At 39.3% G+C, this 16,854-nt stretch overlaps 1 long non-coding RNA gene across 1 annotated transcript in view; it reads right to left on the minus strand.

Moving 5' to 3' along the window:
- The window catches only part of LOC140520532 (uncharacterized), a 94,989-nt gene that overhangs the window by 77,192 nt on the left and 943 nt on the right, over window positions 1-16,854 (minus strand). The gene's annotated exons all lie outside the window — the stretch shown is intronic.

Genomic DNA, 16,854 nt, shown 5'->3' on the forward strand with positions numbered 1-16,854 from the left:
TGTGCCACATTCTAGGAACGACTTTGAATAATTAGTATATGTCCAGAGGAAAACAATCATGATGGCGAAGGAACTGGAGTCCATGCTAAAGCAGAATCAATTGGGGAGGAAAATGAGAATGTTTATGTAAAGTGATCTCTTTTAGTATTTGGACAATGTTATTTGTAGAAAGGACCAGAAATATTACACTTCTGAAAATACCAGAGAGAAAATATCCCTTAGACAAAAGTACTCACAAAAGATGGACAAAGTTATCTTGTTTCTCAGCAGCTAATTTACACATCATTATACAAATGCTGAATTGATATTTGGGAAATCATGATGAGTGGAATTTTTTTATTTTATTTTACTTTTTACTATGGGGTAATTGTATATTGCCTATTTGTGGTAGATCTGATATAAATGTGAATTTTAGTTTCTTACTCTAAGGTAAAAGTTAGTAACTTTACAATAAGGAGATTTTGCTTTGATGCAAGAAAGACTGAAGAAGCTAAAGAATAAAAGGAAGAATAGAGAAGTAGGGAAGAAAGAAACAGAGCAGGATTATCCCATTCTCCTTGAAGATAAGTGAGATTAGGAAAGCATAGCTCAGCAAAGAGCTCAAAACTTGAGACCACTTTCTGCTGCTTGAAGAGAGCTGAGCCTAGCCAGGTCCAGCTGAGCTTTTAGAAAAGTAGCTGAACAGCAAACTGAGATTTGATTGAAGGACCTGCCAATTAGCAAGAAATAAGTTTTTATCTACTTGGGAGCTGAAATATTTGGAGGAAAAGCATTGTTAATGTTAAGAAGAGGGGAGGATTTAGGGAGAAAGACAATGAGTTCAGTTTTGGACATGTTGAATTTAAGATGTCTAACTGGCAGCTGGAGATGTGGAGCTTAGAGATGATAATTAAATGCATGGGAGCTGATGGCATTAGCAAACAAAACAATAGAGAAGAAGAGAAGAGGGCACAAGATAGAGCTTTGGAATACACTCATGGATAGTGGGTACTATCTGGATGAAGCTACAGCAAAGGAGACTGAGAAAGAGGGGTCACACAAGTAAAGAGAAAACCAGGAGAGAACAGTGTCTAGAATAAATGAAACTTAAAGTCAGATTAATGGGCTTTTATTATTGTATTGATTAATACAAACAACAAGAAAGCTGGTCCTTGAATTCAAAGAGCTTACATTCTAATGGGGAAGACAATATATAAAAGCTGAAAAGCAGAGGGTTAGGGAAGAGATCAGGGAGGGGGAGGATGGTGGAAAAAGTTCAGAGGGTCAAAAGGAACCTGGAGAAGAATAGAGATGTGGCTGGCTTGGAAATTTTACTTAAAATGAAGGTTCTAGAAGGATTAATCAATTATATTAATCCAATTATATATGGCCACATGACCAGCGTGAACTTCCATGGTGGAGAAGTCTACTATAGCATGATAAAGAAAGTTAGGAGTGTCAGAAGGGGAGATCAGAAAGGAAAGAAGAGAAGAGATTCATTGACAAGTATCAGAAGCCACAGAGAGATCAAGAAGAATATGGATTATGAAAAGGCCATTAGATTGGCAAGTAAGAGATCACTGATAATTTTGGGGAAAGCTACTGGAATTGAATAATGAGATTGGAAACCAAACTTCAAAGTGTTAAGATAAGAAAGGAGTTAGAGGAAATGAGATAGAAACACCAATTGTTGATAGCCTTCTCAAGGTGTTTAGCCATGAAAGGAAGGAGACATAAAGGACAAAAGTTAGCAGGAATATATGGATCAAGTGAAGGATGTGGTGGGATGAAGGAGAAATGGGAATGCTTGTAGGTAGTAGAGGAGCAGCCAATAGACAAAGAGAGACTGAAGGTTAGTGACAGTAGAGATTAGACAAGGGGCATTTTACTGGAAGAGACAGGATGGAATGGGATAACTTGTACATGTAGAAGGGTCTGTCTTGGCAAGAAGGGCCACTTATTCATGTGAGATGGGAATGAAGGAGGAGATAGTAGGGGAAGGTGTCTGAGTCATGTGAGATGAGAAAGAGGGGAGAAGAGGGAACTCTTAGAGAATGACCTCAGTTTTTTGAATGCAATATGAGACAAAGCTCTCAGCTGAGTGGATGGGGAGTAGGAGCCATGGGAGGTTTGAAGACGGATGGAAAAGTTTGAAAAGCTACAATGAGTAAGATGGTGAATTGATTAAGAAGGGAGTAAAATATTACCTTGCTGCATTGAAGGTTTAGTTGACATTATGAAACATGTATTTTTGGTGGATACATTCAGTATGATTTTGTGATTTTCTCAGTACATGAATAGAAGTGAAAGTAGTAGACTCTGGGAATAATCCAGAACTGAGATGGCAAGGCAAGATCTTCAACAGGTGGGGCCAGGGACTCAAGAGCACAGTTTGGAGCTGAACTGGTTCACCAAGGGTCAAGATGGAAAAGGAAGGAGAGGGAAGCCAGTGTAGAGGCCAGAAGCCGGGGATGAACTGAAGGGTAAAAGGATTGAAGGTTTTGAGGAAATTGCAACAGATTGTGATCAGATAAGGGAATTTCAGCATTCACAAACTTGAAAGTGGAAAATTCTAGGTAATGGCAAGATCAAAGGTATGAATATCTCTGTGAGTAGTTATGAGACCTGACCACCTCTATGAGGTGGGATAGAGGAAGTTGTGGGAAGTGTGCAAGCTGAAGGACTGGGAAGGTAGGATATTTGAGGGAATAGTGATATGTATGCTGAATTATGAGGTTACAAGGGCATGAGTTGAAGAGGAAAGATTGTGATCCAGGTACTAAACTCTGAGGATGGAAAGAAAGTATTCTGGAGATCTATAGATAACCACTATCAGAATTTGGATTGGATGATAAATATGGGTTGAATGAACCCCAAAGGAAGAAGGGTTACTGAGTGACAGTGGTAGAGGGAGTCTCTGGAAGTGAATGTCCCATGAACAGGCACAAAATAGAACTCATTCTCTTTTCCCTCAAACCCTCCCCTACTCCTAGCTTCCCTATTACTGTAGAGGGCACCACTATTCTCCTCCTTATCCTGATTCAGAATTTGGTATAATCCTCAACCCCTTACTTGCACTCAACCCACATATTCAATGTGTTGTCAAGTTTTGCTGCTTGTCCCTTTTTAGCATTTCTCATATACTTCCTCTTCTATCTGCTCATGCAGACATCATCCTGGTGGAGGTCCTTATGCTTTGACTTTTACAATTCTAGTTAGTTGGTTTCCCTTTCTCTAGTCTCTCCCTACTATAACCCATCCTCCATTCAGCTGCCCAAGTAGTTTTTTTTTTCTAAAGCTTGGGCCTATCCACATCATTCTACCCCCTAGCCCCTGCTCAGTAACACCAATGGCTCCCTATTACTTCCAGGGTAAAATATAAAATGTTCTATTTGGTATTTAAAGCTCTTCACAACCTGCCCCCCCCCCCCATCTTTCCAGTCATCTTACACATGACTCCTCTTTATGTACACTACAATCCAATTTCTCTGCTCCTCACAATAAATGCAAAGCACTTTAGAAGAGGGCATCAATAACTGGGTAGAATCAGGAAAGACATCTTGAAGCAGGTAGCATCTGAGTTGTACTTTAAAAGAGTCAGGAGCTCTATGAAATAGAAGGTTAGGAAGGAGAATTCTCCAGGCATGGAGGAAAGACAGCCAGTGCAAAGACACGAAGGTTAGAGATGGAATGTTTTGTATGGGGAAGCTCAAGCAGACCAAGTTGTAAAGAAAGTACATCAAGGAGAGTGATATGTAATCATCCTGGAAAGATAAGCTTGAGTCAGATTATGAAGGGTTTTTAATGTTAAACAGAGACTAGATTTTATCCTAACGGCAATGGAGAGCCCATTAAACTTCTTGTGGATAGAATGGCATGTTCAGATCTATGTTTTAGGAATATCAATTTAGTAGGTATGTGAAAGATAGATTGAAGAAGGTAGAGGTTGGTGCAGACAAACCAATTATAATGTATCAGAAGAGAGATAAGGAAGGTCTGGGCTGGGAGGATTATGATAGGAATATAGAAAAAAAGGACAGAGTTGAGAGATGTTAAGGATGTGGATTCGATAACAGTTGGCAACTGACTGAATAAAGAGTGAGGATGAATGAGATTGAAGAGTTAAGTATGGCTTCTAGGTTGTGGTAAACCATGGGTGACTAGGAAATGGTGGTACCTCAACAAAAATAGGAAAATTAAGAGGAAGGATGGTTTTATGGGGAAAATTATGATTTCTATTTTGGAAATGTTGTATTTGGAATGCCATGGAACAGTAGGTAGAGTATGTCTAGAGAGAGTTTGAGGTGTGGGATTGGAGCTTAGGAGAGATGAAGACTACATATGCATACCAGGAAGTTATCTGCTAGGAGATGATAGTGGAATCCATGGGAATTGAAATCACAGAGAGTATACAGAGAGAAAAGAGGACAAAGCCCATAACAGAGTCCTCAGGTACATTTGAGTAAATGGGATGAGATACATATGATGATCCTTCAAAGGGGACTGAAAAAAGTTAGGTCTAATAGATAGGAAGAAAACCACGTCAAAGCAGTTATGGAAACCTAGGGAGGAAAGAATATCCAGAAGGATGGAATGGTCAACTGTGTCAAACACTTCAGAGACATAAAAAAAAGGATGAGGGCTGAGAATACACCATTGTACTGAGCAAGAGATTGTTATTGTTGGTCCACTTAAAGTAGTTTCAGTCAAGTGACCTGGATGGAAGTCAGATGCTAAGGAGTTGAAAAGTGAGAGGGAGGTGAAAAAGTGGAGGCAAGAAGTATAGCTAGTTTTTTTCAAGAAGATTGACTGTGAAAAGGAGAGGAAATATAAGATAATGGGGTAAGGAGACTGAAGGGCATTTGAAAATTTTTTCTTTAGGACAGGGGAGACTAGGGCATACTTGAAGGCAACAAGGAAAGAACCAGTGGATAAGGAGAGTACACATTAGGGGAAAAAACGGAAATTGTTGAAGAGGTTAACTTATCAGATGTGTGTGTTCATCCTTCATTGTCGAAGAAGACCATGCCATCAGAGAAATAATGACATGACTTGCACTTGACTTTGTTCTGAGTGAGGGAGGGCTGTGCAGGTCACCACCTCCCTTCTCCTCCAGAGCCATCTGAATCCAGTGACCAGATATTCATCAGGATGACTGGAGATGACCCAGGATGAGGCATCTGGGGTTAAGTGACTTGCCCAAGGTCACACAGCTAGTGGGTATCAAGTGTCTGAGGTGAGATTTGAACTCAGGTCCTCCTGACTCCTGCACTGGTGCTCTATCCACTGCACCACCTAGCTGCCCCAACTTATCAGATAAGACAAGTAGGAAAGGAATACAGGAAGCAAATAGAGGGACTGGCATTGGCAAAGAGAATGGTCACTTACCTTCCAAGGCTGAGGAAAGGAAGAAAGGATGGGAGGTGATGTTGAGCTGATCTGAAGTGCGGAATTGGGGAGAAGAAAATGGCATAATTTTTTTACTATGAAGTATGATGTCTTCTTGTTAAGGGAGAAGGTGTTAGAGTAAGTGGTGAGAGAAAAAGAGAGTTTCAGAAAACAGTGAAGGGAAGAGGGTGGAGAGGAAAGGAAAGGACTTTGGAAAAACTGTTACAAGGAATGTCATATAGTTAGTTGTCAAGGACAAAAAGGATTGGTAACTAAAAGTCAGGGCCCAATTAAGACTGAATAATAAATCTGTAGTGCACTTTGTGTAATTTTCTTAAGCATTCAGCAGGGTAGAAAGGCAAATGGTGGGAATGATCCAGGGTGTTTGAAAAGAAAAGGGTGTTTAAGATAAGGCAGCCAAGGAATTCAGGGTGGAAGACAGTGTAAGGCTGGATTGGTTAATTAAAGGATCAGGGTTTTAAAGAAAGGAAAAGCAGAGGAGATGGTCTGGGAATGGAGGGAGAGGTGGAGTAATTGAATAGTTTTAAAAAGGATATCTAATCATTAGAATTATTGTTAAATTCTGAGTGTAAGAATTTACACCTTGAAAATTGGCAAATGTTACAAATCTGGGCTTGATTTATAGTCTTATTGATCATCTAGACTTAAGTTATGGGGAAAATGTTAACAATGCAAATTAAACTTAAAAGTGTTTCACATATACATTTTTTTTCCCCAGAGAACTGGTTGTTAAAACATTTGCCAGATGAATGTTGATGAGGCAGGAAGAACTACAAGGATAGGAGGTTGTAATCAGATAATCAGACTTCAAAGTTATAGATTATAGAAGTAGAATATTTGTGGGTGAAAGTGAGTTAAATCCCTATGTATGATGGTGGAATGAAGATCATGAGTTGAGGAAACTGATGGAACTGGAAACCAAAGACATTTGAGGGGACATCAACCAATAAACTGAAGCCACCAAGTATAATGACAAGTGTTAGGGTGGAAGAAAGGACTTGGGAAAAAGATGACTGGGAATAATAATGATAATAATAATAGCTAGTGCTTATATAGGGCCTACAGTGTGCTAGATACTTCACAAATATCATTTCATTTGATCTTGACGACAACCCTGGAAGGTAGGTTCCATTACTGTCCCATTTACAGTTGAAGAAACTAAAACAACAATATTAGCTGAGGAAGATGTTAACACAGTGCCTCAAAGAGCTGACTTGGGCATTCTGCTATTCAACATGAGATCAATTTTTTAGATTAAAGCATGGAAGACTCCTCAAATTTGCAGGTGACTCAAAACTAGAAGGGCTAGGTAACAGAATTAGTGACACAGTCCAAAAAGACCTCAGTAAGCTAGAATAATAGGTCAGATCAGATAATGCAAAGTATAATAGGGCCAGAGATGTGCTGCTAAATATTTAACAATCAGTTCTCCAGAGGAGAAAAATGATGTATGACACACTTTTAAGTTTAGTCTGCATTATTAATATTTTCTCCGTTACTTTCTTAAGTCTAGACAATCAAAAAAGTAATAAATCAAGCCCTGGTTAGCAGTATTTGCTAATTGCTGAGGTTTAAGTGATCACACTGAAAATTTAACAATTGGTGTGACCAAACAAGTTAGAACTGGCTTGAACTGACCACTAATCTCTTGAATAGGGCCAGATATAAAGTTTTATATGTGTTTAAAAAAAATTTATTTCACAAGTTGTTATTGTCCATTCTTAAAGAGGACAAAAATGACATTACTATGTTGGAGTCAAGTTACAATGTGTCTGACTGGAGCTGATCAGACCAATACAAGCTTGGAATGCTCTACCACAAGTCAGGCACAAATAGGCCATGTAAAAATCTGAGGTGAATTCTCTAAATTTGTGTCTTATGTTTCTTTTGAGTTATTTCAATTCTTTTTTGCTCATAGAGCATGGCACTTTTTTAGATGAAGACATACCATGATGGGCAGTCCTGTGCCAGTGTCTCCCACATTGCATCATCAATTCCAAATTTTTTCAGGGAGACCTTGAGAGTGTCCTTGTATCACTTCTTCTGATCACCAGGTGAGCACTTGCCTTGGGTGAGTTCTCCATAAAATAGTCTTTTAAGCAAGCATATGTTTGGCCTTTGAACAAAGTGGCCAGTCCATTGGAGTTGCGCTCTCTGCAGTAGATTTTGAATGGTCGGCAGTTTAGTTCAAGAAAGGACCTCAGTATCTAGTATTTTATCCTGCCTGGTGATCTTCAGAATCTTCCTAAGACAATTTAAATGGAAGCTATTCAGTTTCCTGGCATGATGCTGGTAGACTGTCCGTGTTTCACAGGCATACAACAATGAGGTCAGCACAACGCCTCTGTAGACCTTTGGTTTGGTAGGCAGTCTAATACCTCTTCTCTTTTGCACTCTGTTTTGGAGCTTCCCAAACACTGAGCTAGTTATAGCGATGTGTGCTTCAGCCTCATTGCCTACGTGTACATTCCTGGAAAGCATACTGCCAAAGTATGTGAACTTATCCGCAGTATTCAAAATTTCTTCATTTGCTGTAATCAGTGGTTCCGCATATGGATGGTGTGGTGCTGGCTAGTGGAGCACCTGTGTTTTCTTGCTGTTAATTTTTAGCCCAAAATTAGCACAAGCAGCAGAGAATCAATCTTTGTTTCAATCAACAACAATCAACAACAATCAATCAACAAACCATACTTTGTTGCATCTCAGCTTCAAATGCTGCATTGAGTGCACAATCATCTGTGAACCAAAAAATCATACACCAACTCCCCCTCCACTTAAATCTTGGCTTGTAGCCTTTTCAAGGGAAATAATATATGATCACCGAGGTAGCTGAACTTGATGCAGTATTCATCCTCATTGAAGGTGTCTGGCAACATTGCTGAAAACATCATCCTAAAAGGCATGGGAGTAAGCACAAAGCCTTGTTTCACTCTGTTGTTGACTCGGAAAGTGTGAGAGCACTATCCATTATCCAGAACTCAGACATGCATGCTATCATGAAATTGACATACAATGTTGATGAACTTCTGTGGGAAATCAATTTTTGACATAATTTTCCACAGATCCTCATAAATGACAGTATCAAAGTTCTTAGACAGACAGAGAAAGAGAGAGAGAGAGAGAGAGAGAGAGAGAGAGAGAGAGAGAGAGAGAGAGAGAGAGAGAGAGAGAGAGAGAGAGAACCTTGAACTCTTGGGGGAATAATCTCCTCTTGTCATATAATCTGGAAAATTTCAGTCAGCTTTTGTATGAGCAATGCACTTCACCCCACCCCCACCTTATAAATTTCAGCTGGAATACAATCAGTACCAGGAACTTTGCCACATGAGCAGAGCCTGATGGCATTCAAAACCTCTTCTTCAGTTGGGAATTTGGCTAGAATGGGATTAACTTCAATCTGAGGTAAATGGTCAATACTTTTAGCACTGATTGTTGACTATGTTGAGAACACTATGGAAATGTTTAGCCCATCTCACCATGATCATGTCTTTATCACTAATCAATGTGGCTCCATCAGCACTGAGTAGATGAGATGCACTACAAGTCTTTGGCCCATAAATAGCACTTTGGATTGTTACTATCAGAATAAAACTGAATTTCATTTGCCTTCTTACTGAGACAAGAACCAAGAATCCTGCATCTCTCTAAGCTTTGTTTATAATTTACTTTTTTTTGTACTGTACTTTTGATGCATTTAAATGTTGCCTTCTTGGAGACAGATGAACCATCCTTCTGGCAAACCCTGTGGAGTCCTTGTTTTTCATTTAGCAGTTTCTGAATTTTCCCATCATTTTCATCAAACCAGTCTTGATGATTGCAAGTGTTCTGACCCAGATGAGTAAATGGAGAGCTGTACACCAACTCACCAAAAGCTGTCTACTCGTTTTCTGCTCCACTGTTGCTTTCCCTCCAAGTTAGCAAGAAATTGTTCTTGCTCAGAGAAGCATTCTAATCTGTTGATATGAAGTCTTCTGGTAGTTGTCTTACCTTGATACTGCTGCTTTTGTTGAATCAAATACTTAGCTTGGAGAAGAGAAGTCTATGATCAGTCCAGCACTCTGTGTTGCATATTGCCTTTGTCACTCACATCCTGTTCTGTCTCTTCTCCTTACAATGACATAGTATATTAAATGCCAATGTTTGCTGCAAGGGTTCATCTATGAAGTTTTATTGCATTTAGGTAAATGGAAGACAGTGTTGGTGATGAGAAAGTCATGAGATGCATAAGTCTTCAGTAGCAAGTCACCATTGCTATTCCTCCTAAGGACTCTCTTCCATGTCTGGTAGTCTGTCCCTATTCCAACATTAAAGTCTTCTAGAATTATAAACTTGTCCTCTTTTGGCACATTGATGATAAAGGTCTTCAGGTCTTCATAAAAATTTTCTTTGGTCTCATCAGGATTTGTCATGGTGGGAGCATAGGCACTGATGATAGTGGCATGGCACTTTCCTGCAAGTGGCAATTGCGTTGTCATTCACTCCTTTTGCAGGTATACAAGCTTGTTGACTAGATTAGTTTTGATTACAAAATCTATACCAGCTTCACAGTGCTCCTCTTTACTTTGGCCACTCAAGAAAATCATGTATTGACCTCTGACTTTGTAAACTGGCCTTCATTTGACAGCATTGTTTTACTCAGGGCTGCTATTTGGATGTGATAGCTGCTGAGTTCTCTCACAATGAGAGCTGTTTATCTTTCAGGTCTACTGGATTTTGTATTGTCCTTAAGTGTGAGCATATTCCATGTACTAATGAAGAACTCCTTTGTAGAAGTCTGTGTATATTTTTTTTTGTGTGTTTCAACCTCAGGGTGAGATTCCCACATGCTGCAGCAAATAGGCCAGGGTTGGGTAAGCAGACAATTAGTAGGGCATCTTTCCTTGCCCCTTCATCACACCAGGAGGTGAGAAGTGTGGTCATTAAAAGGCCACTCAGATACCCAGGCGGCTTCTAGTGAGAACACTTGGACTGCTTATGTGTAGTGACTACAGCTCCCAGTATATCCATACCTGTTGCATCACTTGCCTGTTGCCGCAGGACTCTGCGATAGGTAAAAATGGTAAAATGATATGGGTGATGTCTTTTGATTCATACATAAATTGGATTAAAGTGAGGCAGAAGTGCATAGTCATCAGCCTTACTCTCTCTTCTAGCATTGTCATAGTCCAGTGTTAGGACAGAGTCAAGATGACTGGTGATGTCTCAAGATGCAGTGGGTGACCTTAGTGTCTTCGATGTCTAACCAATCTCTAAGCACTCCACAGTGCCTGCTTGAACTGCCTTCACTGCCATTGGAACAAATTGTTCTCATCTGCCCATTACTCCAGGGGAAATCTTCACATCCTTGGAATTGACAGCCTCCTAACTCACCAATGAGTTTGAGACCTCCCAGTTATCCTCAACCTGATTTAGCTCATCTGCCAAAACAGTTTATCAGGGTGTGGCTGCTACAGCTTCTTGGAGACGCAGGTGAGAATTAGATGGATCAGGTAGACACCAAAGATGGAAAGGGTTCTACAGCCCTGGCACCAGAGGTACAATCTTCCCTGAACACACTCTACACCCCAAGTCTCACAAGTATAGCATGAAGGAGAAATAGCTAGACAATCATTTCCTGCAATTTAGATGAACTGCAAGCTCAGTATAAGTAAAAAATGTGACCTATCCTAGGTATACTCAGAAAGATACACTATTTAGAATGCAGGAAATAACAGTAAAACTACTTTGTCCTATTCTGGCCATATCTAGAGTGCTGTGTTCATATCTGGACACCATATTTTTAAAAATTATTTTTTCTCTCATGAACAAACATTTATTTTCTCTCCCTTCCACTTCCCCCCATCAGTTGAAAAAAAGAGTGATAAAATCATAACAAATATGTTTAGCCAAGAAAAACAAATTTGCACATTGGTCATGTCAAAAAATGAATGTCTCATTCTGCATTTTAATTCTATCACCTCTCTGGACATTGATCTTTAGTCCTCTAGAATCTTGCTTTGTCCCTTCTTGAATGCTAAAGTCTTTCAAAGTTTTTTTTCTCTACATTGTTGTTACCATTGTTTTCCCAGTTCTGCTCACTTGGCTTTGTGTCAGTTTATACTGGTCTTCCTCGTTTCCTCTGAAACTTGAACACCACCATCGGAAAAGCTAAGAGGTGCTCATCCAGAAGAGAGCAATTTGAATGGTGAGAGGACAGAAGAATATGTCATAGAAAAAAATCAGTTGAAGGTCCTAGAAGTGTATGGAAAAAGAAAAAATTGAGAGGGAAAAAGAGAGATACATTCAAATATTTGAAGAGCTTTCACAGAGAAGAGAGCTTAGGTTTCTGCTTGATAAAAGAAAGACTCCTTAGAGTAAGCCCAAAGTGGAGTGAGCTGTTTTTGGAAGCAGTGAGTTCTTTTTCACTGAAGGAATTCAGATACTGAAGGGCCACTGTTGTAAAGTGAATGTTGTAAAGTGAATTCTTGGTTGAAGATAGGTTAGAATATGTGTCTTTTGAGAGTCTTTCTAATTCTTAGATTTCATGTGATTTTGTGGGCTTCCATAAGATCATAGGGTCATAGGTTTAGCATAGGCAGGACCTTATGGTTCATGGTGTCCAACTTCTCTCATTTTACATATGGGGAACCTGAGGGTCAATGTCACATAGGCAGTACAACAAGAGTTTGGATTTTAACCTACATCTTCCAGTTCAGTACCCTTTCTCCTACACTGCACTGTTAAGGTCTGACCAGGTATATAATTTTTACAGATTACCTAGTCTTTGAGGTCTTTTGCCCTGTGTCCTTCAAATTCCATTTTTGGCAATATTGTTACCTTTTTAATTTTGTTAATCTGGTCACCCTCATCTAAACTTATTTACATCCTCTTTATTTTAGGAGCATTTAATTTTCTGGAGATTATTTAGAATGGTACAGTGCTCAAAACATAAAAAGCAATCCATCAAGGAGTCAGAGTATTGACCTTTCTAACAATGATCAGATACCATAATAGGTCATCAGAAAAATCACTTTGTTTTTAGTTCATTCACATCAGCCCCAGGGCTGAAGCTGCAAAAGAACCTGTAGTGAGTTCTCCCAGGAAGAGCAAAGACTGCTATAGCCATCAATTTTTTCCATGATATTTTGCTCCCTAGATTCTCTCAAGAGATTAGCATCTTATTTTTCCGAGTCTCCTAAGGGGATGGTATTTCCAAGATGTTACTTTGGCGGGCTTCAGTAGCAGACAAGCAATACAATACAGAACACTTAATCTAAACCACCTGACAGTATCGAACAATCCCAATTTCAGTTCTTTTCACACCTTTCGCACTGCTTTAGATAAGCAATCAGTTTCCTCAAACCAGACAATATTGCTGCCTACCTTAATGGAACACATAGATTATTCCAGTCTGTCTCAAACTATAGCTCTCCTGAAGAGGTGTATCCTCCTGGTGTATGTGAAGGTTGGGCCAGGATTGTATATACTTCACACATCAGAGGCAAAAATCTGTTTTTATTTCTTTTTTTTCTCCGAAGCACTTAACCACAAAGAGAAAAACAGATTTTAGTGAAATGGATGGGAACAATAGTCTCGTTTTTGCTTTCAAAGTTTTTTCTAGGTTTCATTGAGTCCATAGCCAATGTAATTCCAACAATTCACGAAAAGATAAAACTTTGTTTTATATGGTGATTTGGTGCCCAACAATCATGTTTTGATTTGTTTAATGTTTGTTGTAAAAAATAATTTCACTGTACATAAATTTCTTATTGTAATCGCTATTTGGGGGGAAGGAGGCATAAACAAACTGCATGTTCCACATTTTGTTGCTTTATGTTATATAAATAAACCAAAATATTTATCCACCTCTGCTTTATGATGCATTCCCCTTTTAAACATTACCCTTTCTCCAAACTACCACAGCAAGATATTGGACATATTTAATAAGGCCAATAAAACAAGTGCAGATAAGCCAGAAAATGTATGTGGGTCTGGGAGTCACAAAGATCTTCATCAGTTCTCCTCCTTATAATTCAAGCTCCATAGCAGTTTCATTTCCAACTGTTTGTAGTAATATTTCTGTCACCCCCAAAAGAAGCAAGCTTTATCATGATCAACTATATGAAGCTTGGCTTGGCTAGAATATAATAATACTGCCTCTAGGTTTGGCTCAATAAAAGAAAAACAAATAACCTGTCAAGGGAAGGTAAATCATAACTTCTTAACTGAAATCAAAGAAGCCAAGATTTGGAAGAGACTTTAGAGGTCACTTACAAGGCTGTGAACAAGATTTTCCTCCTAGAACTCACCTAGTAAATAGTCATCCAGCATTTCCCCCAGGGGAGGGGTGAGGATAACTTTTACAGGATGAATATGGTTAATGCTATTTAGATAATACTACCACTGCAACAGAAGAGTACTTACTCTAAACCAGTTTCCCCTCCTGGGTTACTGCCTTGTCATGGCAGAGGGGCTTGTATACCTCAATGAAACTTTTGAGCTACACCATACCGGGTTACTTAAGATGGATAGGTCATAGTGGAGAGTTCTGACAAAAGGTGATCCAAGGGAAAAGGAAATGGCAAACCACTTCAAGTATCTCTGCCAAGAAAACCCCATGTACAATAGTGCAGGACAGAAGGGCCTGGCATGCTCTGGTCCACCAGGTCATTAAGAGTCAGATACAACTAAATGATTAACAACAAAACTAATTTACTGTGCTACTGCTCTGGGTGGCCTTTTTATTGCCTTGTGTAGCACTAGGACCCCCTTCATTTTTCATGGTGTAATTGGCCTATGGAGTTAGGCCTGTGAAAGTAGGATTAGGTGATGGACAAGGGCCTAGTATGGGTCTAGATCTATTTATTATTTATTATATAGTAAAACCACCAATGCAGCCCTCACTGGGGGAGATTCTTTGTTAAATAGGAAAAGGATTTGAAATAAATGTAGTGTATCATTTCTTTCTGCTTATATGTTGAGTTAATAGATTTCTTTGCAGAAGATTAGAACCATAACATTGGACCTAGAGATAGGGACCAGCTGTGATTTTACTGATACAGGCTATTGCAATCCTCTAGGCCAGTGGAATATGGGAGCTTCCCAAGCTGACTAAAGATGACCTTTAAGAACTAAATTGGCACACAGTAGGTGTTCAGTTCATCCTACTTACTCACTTTTTTTCCCCCAGATATCTGGGTCACAGGCTCTTGCTCTTTCTGCCCTGTTAAAATCAAACAGATCCAAACAGCTGGACCTGATTAAACTGAGAAGTTTATATGGGATATATATAAACCTGGAAAGAGAGACATTGAAAACAATTTGGTTGATGGAAGGTTAAAATATGGTCCTGTTTAAAGGATAGAAATCAGAGACAGGAAGATCTCCAGATTCCATTTAGTCCAAACCATATCTAAACAAGAATTCCTTCTACAAAATAACCAATGATGATTGATCACCCAGCTGTTGCTTGGAGATTTCCAGAGAAAATGAACTCACTACCTCCTGAGGTAAGTAGCCTATTTAACTTTTGTATAGCTTTAGTTCAGAAGTTTTTCCTTACATCAAGCCTTCATCTGCCCTGCCTCTTACACCTACTGTTTCTAATTCTGCTGTCTGATGCCAAACTAGAAATGTCTGTCTGTCTTTCACAACAGCCTTTGAAATACTTAAAAGTTGCTCTCATGTCTCCTGTTTTCTCTTCTTTGAATTAACCATTCCTAGTTTCTTGAACTGATGTTCACGTGGCATGATTTCAAGGATCTTTTACCATTCTCTTTGTTTCCCTTGTGGATATTCTCCAGTTTATCAATGTCCTTCCTAAAATGTGGCACCCATAACTGAACTTACATGAGGTTTGACCAGGAAGAGTAGAATGGGATTATCACTTCCCTAGTCCTAGACACTATGCCTCTCTTAATGTAGCTTAAGATGATACTATCTTACTTGGCTCCTATATTACATTGTTGACTCATCTTGATTTTGCTGTGTACTAAAATTTCCAGATTTTTATCATGTGAACTGCTATGTAGCCAGGCTTTCTCCATTTTATACTTGTGAAGCTGTCTCTTTGAACCCAAATGTAAAACCTTATGCAGCACCAAAGCGGGAAAGCTTGGAGGTACACCTAGCATTAAGCTACTTCCCTTCTATGGGACTCAGTTTCATCATCTGTAAAGTAAGGGAGTTGGATTCTATCATCTAAATCTTGAGATCCTATGAACATTAATGAATCCGATTAGAAATATAACAAGAGTTGTATCTATGCCTCACTTAATAAACTGAGAACTTCACCCATAAAGTTGAGAAGATGTATACTCTTCTTAGAAAGAGCCAAAGAGCTGGAGGAATGTAGGGGGAGGAAGAAAAGACTATATAGTAGCAAAAGGGATGGATTAGTGCTAGAAGTAAATATTGAGAGTTCAAGGGTAGGGAGATAAGAAAAGGGAGGAAGTGGCATTCAGATATTGGTCTTAACTCCATTTTTTTACTCCATAAGCTGTCAGGACCTAAATAGCACCCATTGGAGGTACAGAGGAATCATTGGTTGAATCCAAAGTATGGAGGAGCTTCATTGGGGGATTTATAAAGTACTTTGCAAATTTCAAAACTGGATCTAAATGCTAGCTATTATTCCCCCATTAGAATATATGCTCCTTGAGGGCAAAAGGCTCCTTGCCTTTCTTTATATCCCCAGGTTTAAGGAATATAGTAATTATTTAATCAACACTCTTTGATCAACTGGTTTGAGCCCCAGATTACACTCTTTTCCTGTGTTCACATAATTAAGGTCCTTTGTGAAATATATGACAGGTTCCAGGAGGAAACTGAGGTTTCCTATTGGGCTCCCAGGTTCAATGGATAAAAAATTTGAAGCTAGGGGAATTTTAGAGGTCATCTCCTCCTACCCATTTATTTTACCGTTAAGGATCTAAGACCCTGCTAGATTAAGTGATTTGCCCAAAACTGCAAAGGAAGTAAGTGGGCAGAGCTGGGATTAGAACTCGGATCCTCTGATTCCAGACAGAGCATTCCTTGTATCATCCCACTCATTAGACTAACAGGGGAAGTCAGGAAGAGTTAAGTCTGGAGAACAGAAAGTTGTTCTCTGAGGATCATAGAAAGTTTGGCAGTTTTCCCAAGTTCCCTCTGGTGCTGGGTAGAGTATACAACTGCCAGGCTGCATCTGAGATTTCCCAATGGGTGTTTACTTTGGTGAAGAGGTTCAGAGGATTAGCAGTGAGTGTCTCAGAATCAGATCTGTGGCCCAGAAACCTGAGTCCTAAGTTTACACAAACTGAGGCCAATCTTGGCCCTATTCAAGAAATATCACTGACTCCTTGGCTTCCGTTGGCCCTCCACCTCCAGGATCTCAGTATCATTTTTGTCCAGGTAACTACAAATGTGAGTGGAAAAGATTCCCCCACATCAAGTACAATGATAATAGCTAACTTTTATACAGAGCTTCAGTTTTTAAGAACACTTTTC

This window comes from Notamacropus eugenii, chromosome 1 (genome assembly GCF_028372415.1).
Source record: "Notamacropus eugenii isolate mMacEug1 chromosome 1, mMacEug1.pri_v2, whole genome shotgun sequence".
NCBI classification, from domain to species: Eukaryota; Metazoa; Chordata; class Mammalia; order Diprotodontia; family Macropodidae; genus Notamacropus; species Notamacropus eugenii.